The sequence below is a fragment of the Lichenostomus cassidix genome, chromosome 20 (genome assembly GCF_008360975.1).
Source record: "Lichenostomus cassidix isolate B80296 chromosome 20, HeHo_3.0, whole genome shotgun sequence".
In the NCBI taxonomy this organism is placed as follows: Eukaryota; Metazoa; Chordata; class Aves; order Passeriformes; family Meliphagidae; genus Lichenostomus; species Lichenostomus cassidix.
In genome coordinates, this window is record NC_139500.1 from 13,198,946 (window position 1) to 13,221,855 (window position 22,910).

Consider the following 22,910-nt stretch of genomic DNA (forward strand, 5'->3'; position numbering starts at 1 on the left):
GGAGGCTCAGCGGGGATGGGGGCCTGGGGGAGGAAACTGAAGGTACAGGGTGCCTCCGCGGGACCCCGCCCGTGGATGGGGGGGCATCAAGGCGGTACGTGCGTGGGGACACCCACAGGGGCCCCCGGTACCCCGGGCAAAGACAGAGCCCCGGCGCAGCCCCGCAACCTCCGCGATCCCCGCAGCCCCCGCAGCCCCGGCGCGGCCCGGGGGCGGCTCCCGCGGCGGGGGCGGTGCGGGGCCGTGCGGGGCGGTGCGGATCCGCCCCCTCCGCAGCGCAGCGCCGCACCGCGCCCGGCCCGCCCCGCGCTGCGCCGCGCCCGCCGCACGGCGGGGCAGGAGCGGGCACGGACGGGCAGGGCGGGCGGCAGCGGGCAGCGGCGGGGGCCGCGCCCGGTACACGGCGGCGGAACGGAGCCGAACCGAGCCGAGCCGAGAGGGCAGAGCCGAGGTGAGCGGCCGGGCCGGCCGGGGCGTGCGGAGTGCGGGGCCGGGCAGCCTCAGGTGCGGTGCGGTGCCTGCGAGGGAGAGGCGGGCAGGGCGGCAGCCCCGCCGCCGGGAAAGCTGCTCCGAGCCGGGCCTTCCCTTCCCTTGCCGGCAGCGGCGCATCCCGCTCCGCGTCCTGCCGGGATGCTGCGGGCGGGGCGCGGGCAGGGTCCCCGCGGGGGTCTGGAGGCTCGGCGGGGACGCCGCGCTCGCAACCGCCCAGGAGCGGAGCGCGGGGAAGCGGCAGCACCAGCCTGGTCCTGCGGGCGGGATGAGGCTACCCCGGGATCCGTAGCCCCCGGGATCCGTAGCCTGAGCTGCGGCAGCACATTGAACTGCCGGGCTGTGATTTGAGGGAGACGATTTACATTAGAGGGAGAATGTGGAGAGAGCCAGGAACAACTTGGAATGGGTCCTCGCATATTTCTGTGGTTATTTTTGGAGTACCGTCATATGGCAGGAGGTGGGCTCTGGAGGTATCCTTGAGCTCAGCATTTTCTCCATAGGCTGGTTACCCGGGAGATTGTACTAGAGGACCTGCGTGGCCCTTTCCCCATCAGTGGTTTCTGTATTTCCCATCACTGTTTCTCTAGCTGTTTGCCGAGGTATTGTTCCTTCTGACGTGCCCGGCCCTCAGCCTGTCTCGGTGAGGACCCTCCTGTGGGCAAACAATGGTCTGGGTGTGCTGGCTGGGCAGTCACTGTGTGCTGCAGGCGATGGCAAAGCTGTGCTTGATTCAGCTGTGGATGGTGTGAGGTGACTCCTGATCAGCCCCTTCTCCATTGCTGTGGATGAGGTGTGGCTTCTCCAGCATCCCCAGAGAGACCAACCCATGCATCCATCTCCTTCCTGCACTTAGCTGGCACTTTCCCTCGACCTTTCTCCTGCTACACTTGTCCAAAGGGATTTTTGCTCCTGAGAACCTTGAGATGTGGGAAACACATTGTTACCCTGATCTGCTCCTTGTGGATTTTCACATCCTCTTACAGCCCACAGGAGTGTTCTGGCTGTGCCAGGCCCCTTGGACCACGGCTGGAGAGTGGCTCTGGTGGCCTTCAGCTGCGTGTCCTCGTTGCCATTGGGTGAGTTTGGAACTGAGGGAAGGCTGGCTGGCTTTGGGTGATGGTCCTTGCAGGAAGGGAATGAATTATTCTTTAATGATGTTGGCTTGGAGTCTGGCTTGGCAGGCACAGAGCCTGTCCGTGGGGCTCCCCAGGGTGCTCCCTGCCATGCTCTCCATGAGGACCTGTCTCTGCTGTGTGCAGGGATGCAGGGCAAGTTCTGGAAGCTGTGGCAGGTTCAGAGCATTCTCTCCTTACCCAGGCATAACCTCTGTGTTTGGAGCCAAGGACCAGGGTGCAGCTGTCTCTCGGGGGGGTGTTACCCCCACTGGGAGGGGAGGATTCCCATCTCTGCTCCTCTTCTCACAATCCCTGTGGCCATGGGGATTATTTTCCTCAACACAGCCATTCCCAGCAGAGCCCTGGGCACACCTGTGGGGTGCAGAGCCTGTGTTCAGCAGCCTTTGGCAGAGGATGGGTTCTTCCCTTGCTGCTTTGGTTGCTTGTGGATGTTGTGCCTGGAACTGTCCAGAATTTTTTATTTTTGAGAAATGAGTATTTTCCAGAACTCATAGGGGAGATGTTTTTGTCTGGAGGAAGCATCTAGAAAGGGTTTTTGAAGTCCAGTGTTGGATTTTTGGGCTAAAGGTATGAGTGTAGCAGAGAGTCTGTGTTCCTGGCGTGTGGAAGGGGAAGGTTTTGGTACCTTTTGTGTCCACTGGAGACACGGAGCGTGCTGGGCCCCCTTCTCTGGGCTGCTGCCATGCTTGCCACCACCACCACAACCTTTCAGGGTAAGTGCCTCCTGGCATGTGGTTTCTGTGTGGCCAGGACGGGTGGCTGGCTCAGCTGAAGAAGTTGCTGCAGCATAGAATGGGGAAAATCTTATAAATCAATTTTCTTCCCCCAGGCAGTTGAGCTCCCTGTTAAGCTCTGGGTGATGACCTTGGTCCTGGTGAGGAGCTGGATCTCTCATTGATTTACAGAATAACGTTAAGGCTTTCTGCTGGCAGCACTGAGCCCTCATCCCGCAGGGGACTCCGGCATCACTCTGGGCATCCTGCCTGCCTTCCCCTTGCTCCAGCACTGCTGGGGACTTCTGCTTTCCTACAGGAGGCTTTCATACAGACCAGTCAGGTGCCTGACTAATTCTGTCCCTAAAAGAAGAGATCTTTCCCATAACTAATTAGGATTTCTAAATTAGGAAGCTGCAGAGAATGACCTGTCGGTTAAAGGGCAGGGGGTGGGCTTGGCTCTTCCCGGGCTTGCTCCGAGCTTCCTGCTCAGACTTACAGACATCACTGGAGTGTCCTTTGCCTTAATTCTCTTTGGCTGTGCACTTGGGCTATTTCCCTGCTGCCTTGGGCACGGTGCTCCGGCGCCGAGCGACAGCTGGGATGCCGATGGGGAGCGCGTGTGCGCGAGGAAATGGGCTGAGTACGGCTCGGCTCCGCGCAGAGCAGCGTGGGCGGCTGCAAGGCCTCAGTGTAGTAGACTTTCATGCGGTGCCTGTCACTTGGAGGTCTGAGCTGAGCCTGAAACTCCCTCTGCCAAAGGAGAAACACAAAACAGTCACAGTTCCGAAGTCCCTGGGTGCTTGGAGCTCCTGCGCAGGGAAACTTGTGCAGCCACAAATACCTGACTCTTGCATGGCACCTAAAAATGTGCTGGCGCTGGGGCTGTGACAGCGATGGCTGCATGGCTCATTGTTCTCATTAGAGCAGTCGGTGGCTCTGAGTCAGCAGGTTTGGGTTTGTCACGGCCTGTGTGGGTCTTTGAGGCTGAGCAGTGGGGCTGGCCTGACCCTGTTGTGGGGGCTGTGGGGTTTGAGCCACTCACAGGCACTGTGCACTTGTGTTGAGTCTGGAAGGAGTTGTGTTTGTGGGAGCTGGAGGGCAGCCTCCCCCTGGAACCCCTTCCAGCCCCTGCCCTGTGCCACTCAGGTCTGTAAGTTGAGCATCACTGCTGCCAGGGAGGCTGTCTGGTCCAGTCCTTCATCATCCTCTTTTGTGGATTACAGGAGGTGAAAGCATGGTGGGATGAGACTTTCTTTAATGGGGACATGTTGCAATGCTTCCTTGTGGCTGCAGATCCAGCCTTCCTCTTCTTCCAGCCTTTGAGTGGAGCTTGTGGGTTGTCCAGGACCTAAATGTGCCTTAAAGTGAAGAGGAGATTTGGGCAGCCACATTTTCCATTGTGGAAGCAGTGTCTGCTTCCTGCAGCAGCTCTCCTGTCCACACAGTGTGTCCCTGGCGCAGAGCAGGGTGCTGGGCCCAGGCGCCATGGATATCCGTAGTCTTGGATAATAGCTGCTCCCTCTGCCCTGCTTTGCTCCAAGGGGATGAACTGTATGGGGATGTGTGGAGGCATAGAGTCATGGGTTTGGGTTGGATGGGACCTTAAAGTCATCTTGTTCCAACCCTCCTGCCGTGGGCAGGGACACCTTTCACTATCCCAGGTTGCTCCAAGCCACGTTCAGCCTGGCCTTGGACACTTCCAGGGATCCAGGGGCAGCCACAGCTTCTCTGACAGACCTCACCACTCTCAGAGGGAAGGATTTCTCCCTAATCCAATCCTAAAGAGAGCTTTGGGCTGAAGTTTTGTACAGCAGGGGCAGGAGTCAATGTTTGCTCTCTTTGCATGAGGCAGGGAGTGGTGGGACCTTGTGGAACGGTACAGACATCCCAGAGCCCTGGATGGGTGATTTGATACAAATTCTCGTGTCTGCTTGTCCCGGTAGACAGCTGAGGGGGCTCTAAATGCAGCTCAGAGTTGTCAGTGCCCTGCCTGGTGTGTGCACACCCCTGAGCCCACTCAGGCACCCTCCCCAGGGTGGGAGCAGCAGACAGAGCCTTAAAATCTGGATGATAATGCTCTGGAAGAGGATTTTCTTTCCATCTCCTGCTGATGGTCTGTGTCCTGCCCTCTGGAGGGCAGTCCTGGCTCCCTGGGGGCTCAGCAGTGCCCCAGGCCAGGTCTGCCTCGCGCAGGAGCAGTTGCACAGCACTCAGGGCCTGGTGGGATCACAGCGCCAAGGGGACACTGGGCTGACCCTATTGTGCTCAGAACACGAGACAAATGAGGCTGAAGCTGCAGATCTGTGGCTGCCAGCAGGTCAGCAGTTTCAGCTGGGCACTTGGCCTCTTTGTGGCAGTGAAATGTGGCCGCAGGTCGGTATCTGCTCCAACCCCCTTTCAGTGCCCAGCCCTCTGCCCACCAGCTGCAACTGGACCCTGGGACCACCTCACTGGGTCTTGCTGCCCTCGAGGCCTCCTGGGATCCTCGGCGAGGAGCTGGCGCTGGGGTGGGAAGCAGGAGCAGGTGCTGCGCCAGTGTAAAGCGCATCCTGCGTCTGAGCGATGCTGAATGGGGATTCACAGCCCAGCCCTGCTGCCAGGTTCCTCCCACCGGCTCCTTCCTCCCTCTGTTCCTACTAACCCACTGCCGGGGCCCCTCGCTGCCTGGCAGCAGCAGAGATGTCTGCTGGTATCCTTTCCCGAGCATCAGATGGAGAGGAAAACACAGGGTGGAGTCAGCTCTCGCACAAAGGAAATGTTGAGGTATCGTTTCTGCCTTCGGTGCATTTTTTAGGTGGCTGGGGAGAGATTAAACAGGATCTTAACACATTCACAGCCCCCTTCCCACCTCATTTTCCTGTGAATCTGTTGCTGTCATGGTATCTTTCAGATGGTATTTTTAGCTTTGCCTTTTCCTTTTTTTTCCCCTCCTCTCCTCGTATCAGGCTTTTGAAGGGAAACACGTTTCTATGGGAGAACAGAATGAGCCATTTCACGAGACATTTTGTCATGGGCAGAAGGGCCGGGAAATCTGATTGTGTGTTTGAAATGACACATTCCCCTTTGTAATCAGCTAATCGGCCTGGCTGGGGTGAATGCCAGCAGCGAGGCGTCCTGGCCGGGCCGGAGGCGGGGCGGGGGGGATGGACCAGCCCCTCGCATCCTGCCCCAGTCCATCCCCACGGGACCATCACCCAGGTGGCCACACACGGAGGGCTGCGGTGCTGGCGAGGGGTTCCTGCAGGGTTTTTTCTGAGTGATCCCGTGGGAAAAACTGCTCTGCGTATGAGGGAAGCAGCTGGATGTTCTAATGAGGTGCACTCTCTGGATCTGGCAGTGTCTGTGCCGAGTGGAGCCCGGTGGAGCACGGTGGGTCGTGGCACCTGACAAAGCTTTGGGGCTCGGCTTTGGTGATGCTGAGAGCCTTTGGTCGTGGCAAAGGGCTCAAGGTGGGAGAGGGGTGGTGGGACATCTGGGGCTGCTGCTCACTGTGGGAAGGTGCCATTTTTGACAAGGATACAGACTAATGTTGATGGTGATCTTTGGCAGGGTAAAATTCCAGCCTGAGTTCTCAGCAGTGTTTCCCTTTAGGAGATTTACTGCAAGTCCTGATAGATGAAGGTCCTGCAGAGTGAACTGGGCAGAGCAAGAAGAAGCCTTCTGTGAGGGCTGATCTGGCTCTGGGTGTGCACAACCCTACATGGGGAAGGGGCTGTTACCTCTGCAAATTCCCTGGGGCTGTTCTTTGGGGAACCAAGGAATGTTTCCTGCTGTCATGCTAGCATGGCATCTCTGGAAGTGTCCAAGGCCAGCCTGGATGGGACTTGGAGCAATGTGGTCTAGTGGAAGGTGTGCCTGTCCATGGCAGGGGATGGAATGAGGTGGGCTTTAAAGTCCCTTTCAACCCATTCTGGGATTCTGTGGGATGAGTAAATCCCTGCTCGTCACCTTGGTCTCAAGTGTGACCCATCTGTAAGAAACAGAGCTGACTTGGGGTGACCAAGGGAAGTGCCACAGGATGCAGAGAAGGTGCAGCAGCCTGTGCTGTGTTTCGGGGACAGGGTCACTGTCAGCTCTCCCAGCTACCTCCATGCAGCTGCCAGAGCTTCGGAGCTCAATCCCACCTTGGGCAGGTGTGGGCAGGGCAGCCTGGAAGGCCATGGTGGGGTGGTGCATGGATTGGTCCCTGGTGTGGTCCATGGACTCCTCCATGTCTCCTGGGCTGCTCTCCTGCTATGCTGCTGTGCTCCCTGCCCTGTGTGTACTCCTGCTCCGGCACAGGGGACACCATGAGTCCTTGTCCCTTGGCTGGACCCATCAGCAGGTTTGCAAGGCACTGGTCTAAATTTGAGTGAGCTGGAGCAGTACAGGGCTCCCTCCTAAGCCCAGCCAGTGGTGCCTTCATCTGTGTGCCACCATGTCCCAGCGCCTGTCCCCAGGCAGCGTCACACCGACCTGTCAGGGCCAGGCTGGCTGGTTGTGATGATGAGGTGGTGACAATGTGGGTCACTGTGGGATGTTTGTGAGCCTGGGGCAGTGTCTGTGGCTGAGATGTTGTCCACACTAGCCCGGTGCCGGCAGAGCTGCGTGGCAGGAGGTTGGGGTGCAGCCTGGCGTGCATTTCTGCTTGCAGGAGTGTGATGGGGAGCTGCTGTCTGCAGGCAGAAGTGCAGGGCTGGGGGATGCCTTGCTCCCACTGCCTGTGCTCTCAGAACACTTCATTAATATGATGCTAATTGATGCAGTGTCTCACATCCCAAAACGGCCAGAGCTCGGAGCCTGCACAGCCAGCCCTGGTGGCCATGACCTCTCACAGGGAAGGAGGGATGGTCTGAGGATGATGGGGAGTACAGGGGCTTTGTTTGGCATCCTCAGCACAGGCAGGCTGGGCAGTGCCAAGTGCCACTGCCCTGCCTATAGTGGCTGCATCCTCCGTCCTCCCTCACAGCAGGAACAGGGTGCAGCCCTGGGAGCCCCGGCTGCTGGAGCCACGGTGCCATACTCCTCCTTTGGGGTCTGTGGAAAGCTGGCTGCTCTTGCACTTGCCTGCCCTTCTCTGCCGAGTATCTATCAACCCCCTTGAGCTGGGATGGGAGAAATCCGAGCATACAAACCTGGAAGTGGTGTGGAGTACCCACAGAAATCTCTGGGCTCAGCAGAGAACAAGCAGGGCTGTGAAGCCTGCACCAAAGCAGGAGAGAACCCCACAGATATCTGTCTGTGACCTGTGTTGGCAGGTGGGACCAGCAGCTGCTGGTTTTGGAGTCCATTCTGTGGATCACCTCGGCCTGCTGGGGCACCCTTGTGTGTTGCTGGAGAGGCAGAGCCCTTTTCATGGGTGTCTTGGTCTCCTCTGGCTTCTGAGCCTCTGAGCAGGGACATCTCCATGAACACAGGCAGCAGGTGAAGGAGAGGGAGGTTTGTCTGGGCTCTGGGATGGAAGGGTGTGGGCATGTAGGGGCTGGCATGGGACAGCAGCCCCCATGTGCCAGTGGCATCCCTGAGTCTGTGGGCAGTGGCACTGGGACACTGGTGCTGGTCACTGGCACGGGAGTGCTCAGGCCCCGTGACAGTAGCCCTGCAGTGCCTGTGCATGGGGGGACCTGGGGCTGTGGGTGCCACCAGCACTGGAGCTGGGCAAAGGGGTGCCCTGCTTGGCCACCGGGTCCCACTCCCCACACCCCAGAACAGCTGAGCCAGTAAAACCACATGGCTGAGAAGGAATCTGTGCCTGCTGGGCAGGGTGTACGGAAGTGTACCCAGCACCAGCACATGGTGACATCCTGCTGTGCTTCCCCAAGGGTGACAGACACAGAGAGAGGGGGCAGGGCCATGCAGGTGGTGGCTGTGACCCCCTCCTCTTCACCTTATCTCTCATGCAGGTCATCTGCCCAAAGGAGGGTTTGTTTCCTTGGAGTTGCTGAAGCTCACAGCCTTATTGCATCAGGTTTTGTGGCTCTGTCCAAAAGAAGAGTGGAGCAGCTTTTATGCCTCCTGGGAAAGCTGTGGGTCAGTGTTGCTCAGGGCAGGCTGTCAGCTGCCCACAGCTGATGTTTGCTTTTGGAGAGTGAAAGGATTTTGCTGAATCCATGGGAGAGGTGGGAGCTTTGCATAGGGCTGCTTTGCTTCTTCCTGGGGGGAGGCTGGGCCTTGCCTGTCCAAGGATGTTTGAAAATTAACCCTCGGAAAAGCAGGAGGTATCCCTGCTGTGCCAGGCTGTGCTTCCTCCTCTGTGTCACTGTAGCGCCGCGGGGCAGATCCTTGTCCCGCGTTAGGTGCAGTTGTCATGTAAAAAGCGGCTGTGAAATGCTGTTGCAGGCTGGGGCTGTCCCTGTTCACTCTGCTGATTCTCCTCCTGCCGTGGCTGAGGGAGCACGGCTGCTCCTGGATGTCCTGCACCACTGCCCTGCAGCCAAAGCCCTGCCGACCAGATGCTGCCCTCGGCGCCACTGCCAGCCACGGGCATGGGTGACAAAGGGGTGGCACAGATGGCCTGAAAGGAGACCTTGGGCCGTGCCCAGGGGATCCGGTGGCACTCGGAGGTGTGTGGGCTCTGCAGTGCTGCCGTAGTAAATATTTGCTGTTCTCTGGGAAGGAGCAGGGCTGGCTGCCCATCAGGGGAGCAAAACGACATCTAAAGCAATCCACAGCTCCCATTTCCAGCAGGGAGATTTGTATGGAATCCAAACACAGCGCCGGAGCCGGGCAGGCACCCTCTGGTGACAGCTGTAGCTGTCCTTCTGAGCGCTTGCCATCATCTCGGGGAAGGGCTTTTTCCTTCTTTTTAACCAAATCTGATTTCTTCTTTGCAGGTTGTGAATCGTGCCCGAGCTGAGCGCTGAGAGCAGCCCCTGGAAGCAGCGTGAGTTTATCCTGAAAGCTTTTGTTCTCCTTTCCACATCCTGCATGAGGCTGAGTGGGTTTTGCAGCACAGAAAAGGTTGCTCAGCACAGAGAGGTGCTGCAGGGGGGTTCGTCTCCCAGGAACCCCTGGGAATCTGGCCTGCTCCCACCAAAACACCAAGCTGCTGGGCTTGGGCTTGTTGTGCCTTTCTTTGTGTTGGAATTGCTTCCTGGTTTAGCTGGGACTTGGGCAGCAGCCCCTTAGCCAACAGAAAGCTCTCAAGGGCTGCCCAAATCCCTGTCCACTGACAGAGTGGCTTTGGGATGTCACACTTAGTATTGGGTTTCCCCTGCTCTGGGTTTCTGTGGTCTCTTTTGTGTGGACGGTCTGAGGAAGGCAGCGTTTGCAAACCAGCTGTGGTGTTTTGCTGGCTGTGGATCCCAGCCCTGGGCTCAGGTCCTTGGGCTCACAGGGCCTGAGGTGCATCCCAGGCAGGCTGGCACTGCTGGGCAGCTGTGAGCAAAGCATGGGAGAGGTCTGAGCTGCAGAATTCATTGTTGTGATGCCTGAAAGAGTTGGTGGGTTGTGGTCCAGGCCTTTTCAGAGACCCCAGGGTCCCTCCAGCTGGTTGGGCTTCTCTGATCCAGGGCCCCACTGCACAGAATGGTGACATCCATGTGAAACCAGATGTGAGCTGCTTCCAGCTGCAGTGTGGGCTGGGGATGGCTGGGGGGACAAGGTCTTGCTTCTGCTTTGGTTTTTTGATCTGCAGAGTGAGGTAGGCCTGGGCCAAGCAAGACTGCAGCATGACCCTCACCCTGGGCTGAGGTGGGAGTACGATGTCCTTTTATGAAAATTGGGATGAGGACCTCCATAGCTACACCCTGCTGTCTTGGCTCTTTCCCAGGTGACAGGAGCGTGTGGCAGTGTGCACCACAGGGCTCAGACCCTGCTGCCCATGGGGTTCAGCTCCTACCCACACAAGGCAATTGGTGCAGGTTCTTCCCCCAGAGTGTGCTGGGCACTGCCCAGGCTCCCCAGGGAATGGGCACAGCCTGAGGCTGCCAGAGCTCCAGGAGCATTTGGAGAATGCTCTCAGGGATGCACAGGGTGGGATTGTTGGGGTGCCTGTGCAGGGCCAGAGTTTGGACTGGATGATCGTTGTACATCCCTTCCTGCTCAGGACATACCGTGACTCTGTGGGTGTGGATGTGGACAGGGGATCTGAGTTCCTGCTGAGGGCTGTGATGGGCTCCTCAGGGCTGGCTCTGGCTCTGGCTGGGAACAGGGCAGATCTCCACATTTTATGAGCAGTTTCTCACCAGCTCTCCTTCGAGATGCCAGCTCCACCCGTGCCTGGGGCGCAGGCCTGTAGGGAGAGCCAGGAGAATGGCAGGGCTTCTTGTCCTGCCTTTGTCTGCTCAGGAGTTTGGGAGCAGGGTGACCAGTCTGGAGTTGGTTGAGGCAGAGCTGCAGGCCCAACACCAGCAGTGGTTTTCATGTGCTGCTGCATGGCCTCAGTGTCCCTCAGGGCGGGCTCAGGGTGCCCTGGGCTCTGTGCTGGGCTCTGTACCAGGAAGGCTGTGTGGGAGCTGGGCACACACGTGGGAGTGCTCTGCCCCGGGGCAGTGCCTGTCAGGAAGCTCTGCCCCCCTGCATGGGCTGCAAGTCCCTGTTGGGGTCCCCCACACTGGGGTGGCACGAGGAGCAGGAGGACATGTGCCATCCCCGTGGTGACCCCTGCTACCCAGCCAACCCCTTGCCTTTGCTGGTGGCTTTGGTGGCGCAGGTGCAGCTGGGGGCCAGTGGCCTGGATCTGGGGGGAGGGGGTGGCCCAGGCCTGGGGGTCTTCAGTGTCACGATTCTCCCCTGTATCTTGTGAGTGTTGGGGACTTAGGGCAGCAGCAGCAGAGCTGCTCTGTGTCCCTACATGCTGGGCCAGCTCTCCAGCCCAGCTCCCATTTCTCCCACAGGTCTGGGCAAGCAGATCCTTGCCAGCTCAGCCCAGGCCAGCTGGGCCAGCTGCTGCTGCTGTGTGCCCAGGGAGGTGTCCCCCTGGTTCAGGAAGGGTTGGTGACACTTTGGTCCTAGCACAGTGATTGTCCTGGCAATGAGTTTCTCCTGTCTCTGGATTCCAGCAGCCCCCTCACAGCTGGTGCTGTATCCCACCTCCTGGGCAGGGTTCCTGGCTGCTGGGGTTGGGTGGGGGCTGATTCCTTGGGAGCTTGCATGAAGGACATGGTCATCCATCACTTGGCCTGATGGTCACTGTGGGTCCCTTCCAACTGAACTACCCCAACCTCCTCGAAGGGGTGCGCAAGGTGTCACCATTACCTTGGGGAAAATGACACTTTGTCCCACCACTTTAGACCCTGACAAGGCCCCTGTAGGGATGCAGAGCAGAGGATTGTGACTGGCGAGAATGCTTGGCCCTTCCTTTGGAGGCAAAGAGACAATGGGAGAAGGCAGTGCTGAGCCTGGGTCAGGACTGGGCTCTCTTTGGTGGCTCCCCTTGCTCTGGGTGCTCTTCACCTCCTCCAGCTCCTCTCCTCTTCCAACCTGCTGCTTCCCAGGGCGTCTGGCCCTGTGTTGTTCTTGCATGGGGAGCAGCTGATCTCCTCTGGCTGCCGCATCCCAGCACAGGGCAGCTGAGCCTGTGGTCTCTGCCTTCCTCTGTGGGCAGAAGCAGGATGGGAGCAGATCTTCCTGTCACTGGCAGGGGAAGAGCATTCCCTGGTTATGGATGGTCCACACGGGCTGCCACACCCCTGCCTGCTCCTGGAGGGCAGCCCAGGTGCTGCACCTTGCTGGTGCTCCACAGCGGGCATTGGCATCTGAGCTGTGCTCCCAGGGCGCTGGCTGCTGCCATCACACTTCAGTCTCCCTCTGCTGCACCACAACATTCCAGGGCTGCACTCTGGTGCCATCTGTGAAGGCTGGAATAGGAAGGGAGGGATGGCTGCAGTGCTGGGGGTCCTGGTGTCTCCCTGGGCTGACTGCCCTACTTGACTGTGGCACCTTTTGGACAGTCTCTTCCCCATCCCAAAAAGCAAGGAGGGCATCAGCAAGGTAGGGCAGCTCCCAGCATGGCCAGTCTGAGCCCCAGGCAGGGCCCTGGGGTTGTCAGGATGTGTCACCAGGGTAGTTCAGTCCCACAGCTCTGCAGTTCGTAATGCCTGCAAAGCTCAGGTGAGCTTGGAGCACCTGCTGAGGTGCCCCCTCAGCACCCTGGGCAGGATTAGGTCCCTATAAGAGGAATTGGCCTAGGGCACTGCACAGATGCCCTCTGGCCTGAGAAAGGATGTCAGTCTGTTTTATGGAGTAGTTGGGTGGATGAAGCTGTTCTTTGCTCCCCGTCCTCCACCCTTCTCAGCAGCAGGACCCTGGCACAGCCCTGGCACAGCCAGTGGGAGTTGGCAGTGCCACCTGCAGGTAGCAGGGCAGTGCCCTGCCTGTCTCTGCCCTGCCCCGGGGCTGCTGCTGCACTTTCCTCTTGATTTGGGGCCCATCCTGGCTGCAAGACATGCCTTGGTCAGCGTGCCTTGCTCTGTGCCATCCCAGCTGCTTGGGCTGAGCAAACAGGTTTGTGGTATGTGGCAATGTGGGCCCTGAAGGCTGGGGGAGCTGCCAGCTCCCTCAAACTCTTGGGAAAGGCTGGCTGCTGGCCAACCCCATGCTTGTCTTGGCTGAGCCTTTAACCTCTTGTGCATCACAGCATGCAGGAGCTGGGCTTCCCCCATGCCAGGTCATGGAGGGGCAGGCTGGGGTGCCCACCCACGTCTGACCCCTGTGCCCAGCTGCTGGAGTCTCCTTTGCCCAGAGCTTGCCACCCCTCTGGCATGCAGGACTGTCTGCTCAGGCAACAGGAGCTTTGGGAAGATGCAGCTTTGCTGCTCTCATGGCCCTGTGCTCGCTCAAGCCCTTGGCAGGTCTCAGGGTGATGGAAAGCTCTGTCCCCACCTGCTGTCCCACCCTCCCCACTGCTTTTGGCCGAGGGTTTGAAGGGCTGGGCTCCTGCCTTGCTGCACTGGGGATCCCTCTGGGGCTGGGTGGAGACGAAGAGCTGTCTGCTCTCAGATCCCTGTGGAGGAGGATTTGCCACCTGGGACTGGTGTTTCAACAGCTTTTCTGGCACAGCAGGGCCCAAGGGATGTGAAGCTGTGGGCAATGTCTGAGCAGGCCCAGTGTGGGCTGGGGATCTGCAGGACTCCCAGGGGAGCCGCAGAGGCTGGACAGTGTTCAGGAGAGCACCTGGCCCTGATGCAGGTGTGCTCCAGGGCATCATCTTCCAACAACACCTCTCTGGCTTCTTCCAGCCCATTTCCCACAACCCTGCTCTCTGCTTTGCTCTGGGATGTCCTGTGCAGCAGGAAGGATACTTGGTGAGATATTGGGGGGGGTTGGCGGGCCATCAGGGAGCTTTGCACTGTGGAGAAGCTTTCAGAGCCACAGGCCACTGGGCTTGCTGGATGGAGTGGGAGGTTGGGTCTCGTTGCCACTGGTGTCACCTGGACATGCTTGTCCAGCTCCCATGTGCACACTGTTGTCACTCCACCTGCCCACAGGTCCCACCTTCCTCCAGCCAAAATCCCAGTGCTTCCCAGTACAGCCACTGGTGCTGGGGACAGGTGGGGTGAGTGGAAGCACTGCTGCTCCCCAGGATGGTGCCACAGTGTTTCTTGTTCCTCACAGCAAGGTTGTGCTTCATGATGGATTTCGGATGGAAAATCGGGGGTGGATGAATTCGGGAGGAGGAGGGAAGGAGAGGGCTGCCCTAATCCTGCTCTGGATTCAGCTTGGCTTTTGTGCACAAGCCTGCTCAGCTGCAAGTGAGAAGGTACCCGGGTTGCCGGGGAGACAGAGCTGTGGGATGTGGCGGATGCTGCAGCCGTGCCAGGAGGATTGTGTCACCCTTTGCTGCCACCAGGGACAGCCCCAATGACAGTCCCTGAGGCTGTTGCAGGGGACACAGTGCTGAGCCAAGTGTGTGCCAAGAGGCCTTGGTGCTGTGAGCACCCTTCACCGGTGGCTCCCACTGGCTGTGGCTGCCCTGGATGGTGCCCTGAGGTCAGGGCAGGCTGGGAAGAGTTGGGTGGCTGCGGGTGCTTCTGGCATGGATCAGCTCCAGAGCCATCTCCAGGTGTGTGGAGCCATCAGCTCCAGAGCCATGGATCATGCTCCAGAGCCATCTCCAGGTGTGTCACTTGTGCCAGCCCCAGCAAGGTGATGCTGTCTGGGGGGGCAGGTGGCCTTGCCACCACTCAGCTCATCCCCCTGGTGACCAAGATGGGCAGCCCCAACTCTTGGAAAGTCCAGGCTTCTCTCCTCCTCTAGAAGGGACCAGTCACGGACCACCTTCAGGTCCCCAAGGTGTGACCATGGACAGGAGAGCAGAGGCACATGGTGCTGTGCCAGCCCAGCCTGGGGTGAACCTGCCTGAGCTGGAGCCACTGCTGGCTTTGTGCTCCCAGATCTGGCTGAAGTTTTCCCAGTTTAGCTGGGAGGGCAGAAGCTGTGCCAGCCTTTTCCCAGGGCTGCTGGGCCTGGTCCACGGCTCCTGGCTCCTGGACACAAATAACTGTGTTGGGATGGGCTGTGCTGGGGCCAGACCAGTGATGGGATCGCTGCTCCCAGCCTGGCTGTGGCTGTGGGATCTCTGCTCCCAGTTTAGGGCTCAGGATGCCAGGGTTGAGACCCTCCTCTCGGAGCAGGAGGCTCTGGTTGTTCTCAGGTTCTGCCTGCCTTGGGCTCTGCCCTTGGGTGTGGTGGGGAGGGGAGGCTTTTCTCAGGTTTGCTTTCTGTTTCCCCTTTATTTATTTACTATTATGTTTTTGAGCTTTTCCTGCAGCCCTTCCTTGTGTTGTCATTTAATTGTCCAAGTTCCCTGAATACTTGTCACCTGCCTGGGGGTAGAATTTGAGACACATCAAAGGTAGCTGAGCTTCTGCAGGCGCTGAGCGAACATCCTCTGGGAGCAGAGGAGAGATTAAACAGCAAGGAAAAACAACTGCTGTGCTCAGGATTGTCCAGGAGGTAAAATGGAAGGGCTGGGGGAGAGCGAGGGAAAAGCAGCAATATTTGCTTCCCAGAAAATGTCTGCCCTGTGCCTGGGAGGGGCTGGCATGGAGGTCCCTCCATGGAGGGTGCTGGGTGAGGGAAGGTGAGGCTGGAGCAGCTCTGCAGCAGGAGCTGAGGGGCTTCGTGCATCCATCCTGGAGCTGCCCCTGGAATGGGTTTGTCCAGCTGTTTGTCGGGATTGGGGCTGTGCCTGTTGAAATGACTCAGCTCCCTGCCACCCCACTGGTGTCTGGGAGCGCAGGAGCAGGGCAGGGGTGACAGGGCTCACATGAAGTGGCAGAGCTGGTGGCACACCTGGAGTCCCCCTGGGTTGTGGGGGCACAGCGTGGGCAGGGGGGGTCAGGGAATGGGAGTGGAGCTGCACCCACCCTGCAGCGCCTGTGGGGTCTGGGTGCTGCTGCTGCACCCAGGGCTGAGTCAGACTGGAACTGTCAGCTCAACAGGGGCAGAAAAGGAGTTTTCAGCTTCGTCTTTGGGAATGAGACAAAGCAAATGGAATAAATCCCAAGCAGGGGCATTGTTTGTGGTGTCAGGCCTGGATCAAAGCAGTGCTTGGAGAGGTGTCAGCACCTCTGTCTTTGGCAGAAGCTGGTGCCAGCTGTGCCTTGTGGGCCTTGGCAGAGCAGCATTTGGGCTCCTGGGGGCTGCCCTGGCCCTGCTGGGGCCTTTGACCAGCCCCTGAGCCTTAGTGAACCTCTACTCGAAGAAGAATGGATTTTTGGGATGTTTCATTTGGTTTAAAACCCTTATAGCAGTAGGCATTTTGTTACATAAAATATCTCCTTCCCGTATCTTAAAAAAAACCCCAAAATAACCCACCTAAGATATTCTCCTCCACTTCCCTGAAAAACCTTAGGGTTTGATGCTGCTGGTGGGTGAGCCAGAGTGGGATGCTGCGCCCCAGCACCCGGCACATCCATATGCCAGCAGGGATGGATGCCCTGGCTGGGGGGTGAGGGGAGCTGGGGTCTTTGGGGGTCAACTGCAGCTCTCTCGGGCTCCTTTAATGCACAGGGTGCAGTGCCAGGGTGCAAGGGGGCAGTGGCAGGGTGGGAGGCTTGTGGCAACCCCAATGTACTGGTGGGTGAGTTGATTTCCTGCAGCACTGGTGATTAGTCAGATTTTTGGGTGCTAAGTCAAAGGGAAAGCTTGGTTTTACTCCCCACCTCTGACTTGTGAGAGGTCAGACCTCTGCTCAGAGGGTCAGAGAGTTCAGACCACTGCTGGGGTAGTTTAAGGAAGTCTCCAAATGTCTATTTTCCATGGTTAATACAGCAATTTCCTGCTCCTCTTTCCAGCCATGTAATCAGTCTTCCTCGGAAGGGAGATGAACAACAGCATAAATTGCAGGCAGGGTCCAAAAAGACATTTGCAAGAGCAATTCTCTTCCTTGAGGTCTTGCCTGTTTCACTTATGGATCTGCTGCTCTTCTCCTGTGATCTTGTAGCATTTTCTTCCATGCAAAGGAATTTTGAGGTGTTTGGAGGGATGTTGGCCTCTGTTCGCTGAGGGTGTTCAGCCTGGAGAAGAGAAGCCTCCAGAGAGGCCTTAGAGCCTCTTCCAGTGCCTGAAGGGGCTCCACGAGAGCTGGAGAGGGATTTGGGACACGGGCCTGAAGGGACAAGGAGGAATGGCTTCCCACTGCCAGAGAGCAGGGAGAGATGGGATATTGGGAAGGAATTGTTCCCTGTGAGGGTGGGCAGGCCCTGGCACAGAGTGCCCAGAGAAGCTGTGGCTGCCCCTGGATCCCTGGAAGTGTCCAAGGCCAGGCTGGACAGGGCTTGGAGCAACCTGGGATAGTGGGAGGTGTCCCTGACCACGGCAGGGGGTGGGACTGGATGGGCTTTTTAAGGTCCCTTCAACCCAAACCATTCTGGGATCCCAGTCAGCTGGGCTGGCTCTTGAGATGGGCTCAGATGAGATGAAGGTGATTCCATGAGTCCTTTTCCTTTCCCTGTGTAGCATTTATGAGTTTGTGGATGCAGCAGCTGGACCTGGGGTGGGAGGATCTCCTCTAAAAGCTCTGCTCCCTTTCCTGGAGGCCTTTGGGCCGAGGTGGGGCTGAGTCGTGGCTGCAGGGCCAGATTGCAGCTGAGCACATCCCAGTGGAGCCAGGTCCTGGTGCTCCAGTGGGATGGGGAGGCTGGCGGGCGCCAGGGGTGGTTCCTGGCCTCACCTCTGCCCCCGGGCTCTGCAGCAGGGCCGGTGCTGCCGGCAGGGCCGTTCGGGCGCTGTGGCTCCTGCGGGGATGCTGGTCGCTAAGCAACCGGCAGAGGTGGAGCTTTCCGGGTACCATTCCCAGCGCATCCCTGCCTGAGCTCTGCCTGCCTGCTCTGGCGTTCCCACATCTTCCCAGGCAGCACGGTGGGAGCTCCTGCTGCCCACACCACCCTGTTCTGGGGCAGAGGAGCACCTCAGGGTGTCTCTGGGCATCACCAAACCCTGATTAGGGGTTTTTCTGCCCAAGATCACCGAAACCCTTCCCTGGGGAAGGAAGGTCTCTTGAAGCTTTGTTGACCTTTTTGCTTGGGATTCCCACCTCAGCACTACTTCCCTGCCTGGCTCTGGGAAGCAGGGCTGAAGTGGGGAGTCCCAAGGCTCTTGCACCACAAAACTCCCTGCAGCCCTCAGGCTGGGCTGGGGGCTGTGGGTGTGGGTGGGCTGGCTGTGGAATGCTGCAGGAGCAGCTTTCTCCTCTAGGACAGTTGTGCCTGGAGAGCCTGGGTGCCTTGGGTCCTCCTTAGGCAGCGGCTGTGTCAGGACAGGGACACTCAGGCTGGCACAGGAGGGCTGAGTGTCCCTCAGAGTGACCCCAACCCTGTCCGAGTATGTTGTGGCCTTGGCTCCTGTTTCTTTATGCCCTTCCCAAGGCCGGGTGCTTGTGAGGCACTGGGAGGGTGTTTGGCTCCGATGATTTCCCTCAGGTGTCTGTCTGCCTGGAGGATGGGGAGGTTGTTCTGGGGGTGGCTTTAGCCCTTCAGTGCCTCCCCAGGGCTGGTTCATCACACGCCGTGGCACTGGAGGATGTGTGCTGAGTGTTGAGCACCTGCTTTCTCCCCAGCCTACTCCTGTCCAGCCCTTGCTCCTTGCTGGACTTTGATGGAAGAGCTGAAAGCCCCAGCTCTGCTGTCAGATCATGAATTTCCCCTCTCTCCAGTCCTGGTGTGCTCCCTATTCTGCTGACTGTGCAAGCCATGCCTTTGGAAAGGTTAGTGTTTGCCTGGAAGAGGCACATTCCTGGCTTTACAGGGCTGCCTGGAGTGACGGAGGGGACAAGCTGGGCAGCCTTTAGCTATGCAGGAAGCCCCAGTGGACTTCCAGACCCCTGGGCTCTCCCCTGGAGCAGCAGGCAGGGATCAGGCAGTGGGGTTGCTGGTGGCTGTGCAGGCACAGGGAATGCCTGGTTTGCTGCTGGATGCTGCCACGAGGATCTGTCCTTGATGCACCGACTGCTCCCAAGTGCTGCACTCTGGGATCATTGGATCCTGTGCTCTGGGCTGAGTTTTGGGATCCCGGTGAGCCTGCAGGCTGGTGTGGCTGTGCTGGCACAAAGGTGTTGTGTGGTGGTGTGCCTGTCCCCACTCAGGGATGGCTCTCAGGGAGCAAAGGCTCTGCCTGGGAGCAGAGGATGCTTTTCCACCACTGGTGACAGAGAGGAACTTCCATTTGTGCTGCTGAGTGTCTGTCCCAGGGAGAGAGGGAGAGAATTGGGCTGAAATCAGTGAGCTCTGGAATAGCATCATCCCTGTGTCACCTCTGAGGGCTGCGGGACTGTGGAGCTGCTGGGCAGGTGCAGGCAAGGCCCTGGTGTGGCTGAGGGCATCAGTTAGGGCCTGGCTTTTGGAGGTGAGATGGGAGGGGCCTGTGGGTGCCAAGGAAAGCAGGGAAGTCCCCAGAGCACTGAGCAGGCAGGACCGTGAGGACAGTGTTGTGACACCCGGGCTCAGTGGTGGCATGTGACAGCTGTGGTGGTGCTGCTGGTCCCATCCTGCTCTGGTGGGAGCAGGGGGATACACCAGGGGGCAGGGGGACTGGGAGCTGCAGAGTGTGCTGGCTCTGCCCTGTGCTTGCTCCGTGGTGTTTGGGCTGTGCTTCCATCTGGAGAGGCACTGGGTGCATGCTGGGACTGACTCACGGCTCTCCCTCCCGACAGCTGGGATATCTTCCCTTGAGCGTTAATGAGACTGTGGAAGGTGTTTCTTGGCTTCTGAGGGGACACAGCAGCTCATTCCTGGCCTTATTTACTCAGCTGGGAGGTGTCGCTCAAAAGGGTAGGAGTGAAACCTTGTTTAAAGTGGCCCCAAGTTGCCAGTCTGGCAGAAGGACCGTGTCCCGCTGTTCGAGGGGGAGCAGGGACCACACTGCCTTTGCATTCTGCCAGGAGAGGAGGAGGAGGAGGAGGCGCCTCAGCCCTGTCCCCCTGGGATGCTGCAGAGGTCGTGCTCCTCTTCCCTGGTTTTTCCTGATGCCAAAAGGGTTGGGGCCAGAGCAAGCTGGAAGGAGGGTTGGGTCTCTCGGGATGGGCTGTGTCCCTGCTGCTCTCAGCACTGGCAGCTGAGTCATGGTGAGCTGCCATTGCTGCCTGACTCCAGCCTGGCTCGGGGGACAACTCCCTGTCAATTTGGTGGCTTCTTTTTCCCCCCTTTCTCATGATTCATTTTTGACATGTGGCACGATGCTGCTGGAGCCTCAGGGATGCTGATCTTGACTTCCAGGGTGAATTTTGTGGAATAAGCTCAAGCTGCTCTATTAACCCAGGATCAGAGGCTGGCAGCGTGGGCAGGAGGTCACTGCCTGTCCCCTGCAGGCGATGATGCCAGGGAGGGATGGAGCCTGTGGAGGGGAGGCCCTTTGCTGCCTGTCAGCTCTGTGTGCTCCCGGGTCAGATGTCTCTGTGCTGCCTTGGCTCGGGCATGATGAGCGAGCAGATGTCTGGGCTCCTGGCGACTGCTGACATAATGCAAATCCATAATTGCCCAAACACACATTCAACACGTGTCAATTAAGGCTGGGCTGGCTGCAGGAGAGCAGCGAGGTGGGAGAGCCCCATGCTGCAGGCACCTTCTGGGTGGTGGATCCCAAAGCCTGTGGAGGTGTCACACAGGATCACTGCCCTCATGTGTGTTCCCATGGCATCATCCCATCCTTACTGCCTTTGCTTTTTCCTGTTTTTCCCCACTTGACCCAATTCTTCACTTGGCAGCTCCAGCCTGGCTGTCACACTCCATGTCGATGATGAGCTACTGTCTGCTCTGTCTGCTTCAGTGGTGCTCATTGGTACCTCAGCCTGACTTTGGCTCCTTTTCAGTGGCTCAGCATCCCTGGGGAACTCCAGGTCAGGTCAGTGGAGCTGAGAACACCAGCTCGACAGCCCGAGCTTGCCAGGCTGGCTCAGGGCAGGACAGCACTCACCCAGCTGGACAAAGGTGTGTGAAGTCGCCAGCAAAGCCCTACAGGGCCTGTCCCTGGGAAGGGACTGGTCCAACCAGCCTGGAGGAGCCCTTCCTGCCCTCCCTGGTCAGGCAGGCTCTGGGCTGGACCCATCATCTGTGCCAGAGGGACAGGAGTGGACGTGTCCCTGTGATTTCCCTGGGAGCAGCCTCCCGTGGTGTGTCCATGGTGATCTCCTCCTCCAGCTGGTTCAGACCTCTTTGCTCTTCCCTACCTGAACTGCAGAATCATTCAGGTTGGAAAAGACCTCTGAGATCATTGACTCCAATCTTTAACTGATCACCACCTTGTCAACTAAACTGTAGCACTGAATACCATATCACTGGGTGGCTTCTTGACCACCTGTAGGGATGGGGATTCCACCACCTGCCTTGCCAGCTCCTTCCAATGCCTGGAAACCCTTTCAGTGAAGAAAGTTTCTCAAATAGCCAATCTAAACCTCTGCTGGTGCAACTTGAGGCCATTTCCTCTCATTCTGTCAGTTGTTCCCTTGAAGCAGAGCCTGATCCCCCCACCTGGCTGCCCCCTCCTGTCAGGAGTTGTGCAGAGCAAGAAGGTGCCACTGAGTCTCCTTTTCTCCAGGCTGAGCCCTTTCCCAGCTCCCTCAGCCGCTCCTGGTGCTCCAGTCCTCTTTCCCAGCTCCAGTCCCTTCCCTGAACATGCTCCAGCCCCGCAGTGTCCTTGTTGTGAGGGTCTCAGAACTGGACACAGCACTCAAGATGAGGAGCTGGTGCTTCCTGGTGCTGTGCTGCTTTGGGGTGGGAGAGCTGAGGTCAGGTTGGCAGGACAAGGTGGCAGAGCTCAGCTGGGCTGGTGTCAAACCTACTCACACGCTGGGACAAAGGCATCTGAGGTGAAGAGGGAATGCTCTTCATGTTCCCAGTGTGATGTTCTTGAGCTCAGTGTCATCCTGCTGGGCAGGAAAACAATTTGGTCTCCTGGTCTGACATCTTTCCAAATGCTCCTGGCCAGGGGGTGGGAGGGAGCAGGCTGGGAGGGGACTGGGGGCAGTGTGGCCATGACCCTGCACATGTGTGGGGTGAGGCTTGCTGGGAACAGAGGGATGATGCCTGCAAACACCTCGTGACTGCAGGGAGGGTGGGATGAGGTGGATTGTGATGGCAGGGGAGGAACAAAGCTTCTCCCAGAGCCCTAGTGTCCATCTGCTCCTGCAGGAATTGGGGTGCCCATGGGGTGTGGTGTGAGGTGCTTTACTGTAAATGGAGAACAGAAGGGACTGTGATTGTGATTGTCTGGAAAAAGACTTGAATGCTAAAATATTCATCTGTGTGACTGACCTGAGGAACAAGGAGAGAATAGTTGGGCCTGAGGAGAGAACACAGAGAGGAGGATTGAGAGACGTGTGTGGGGATGAGAGGTCTGAGAAAGTTTTGCACCAGAGGGCAAATTTTGGTGCTGTGATCACAAAGCTATGCTGTCCCAGCTAATGGGGACCTGCAAGAGCCAGGCAGAGAGAAGTGATCTCCAAGGTCCATCCAGATGCAGGCAGCAAGGGCAGCTGGACCAGGCCCTTGGGAGCAGCCCAGACCCTGCAGGCAGGAGGAGGAACCAAATGTGTTGAGTTGGGCCCAGCAGCACTCGGTGCCCAGCTGCCTGTGCTGTGTTCTGCCCTTTCAGGGTGGACAGAGAGGAACTGCTGGGGCTGCAGGGATCTCCCCGGGCAGTTCTACAGGGCTTTACAGAGCTGCTGCTGCTCTTGGAGGGTCTCTGGATCAGCTCTGGGAAGGACCAAGGCTGGAATCTGGCAGACCTGAGCAGGCACTTCCCAATCAGGGTGGAGGCAGGTCCTACTGGTTGGATGGCAGCTTCAGAGGGCTTCTAAGACCCACCAGCTGTTGGCTTCTCAGGACTGAGAAGGACTGAGCTGTCACTGCCACCAGATCTCTGCAGGGCTGGTCCATGGAGGGGTCACTGTGGCCTGGGGACACTGGGGAGCTGCAGAGCTTCAAAGAGTAGAAAGGCAGAAGGAAGTCTGCCCTGGCTGCTTGAGACAGGGACAACCACAGCCCAAATCTGGAGGGTGAGAGGTTTGCTGAGATGAAGGAGAACAGATCTGTAATATGGCAAGGATAAAGCCCTGGCACAGGTGAGGGAACAGGAGAAGAACTATGGAGTCCCAGACTGGTTTGGGTTGAAAGGAGTGTTAAAGCTCATCTTGTTCCACCCCTGCCAT

The 22,910-nt window shown here is 58.3% G+C and overlaps 1 protein-coding gene across 10 annotated transcripts in view; it reads left to right on the forward strand.

Moving 5' to 3' along the window:
• The first annotated feature begins 314 nt into the window (after positions 1-314).
• EPB41L1 (erythrocyte membrane protein band 4.1 like 1) overlaps positions 315-22,910 on the forward strand; it is a 64,175-nt gene continuing 41,579 nt past the window's right edge. For 7 of the 10 annotated variants that reach the window (XM_085079128.1, XM_085079131.1, XM_085079134.1 and 4 more), the window contains exons 1-2: positions 315-451; positions 9,157-9,206. The gene's annotated coding sequence lies outside the window, so the exon portion shown is untranslated. Of the gene's footprint in view, positions 452-5,019; positions 5,108-9,156; positions 9,207-22,910 lie in introns of those variants that run through there. The other 3 variants (XM_085079137.1, XM_085079138.1, XM_085079129.1) reach the window with 2 other exon arrangements.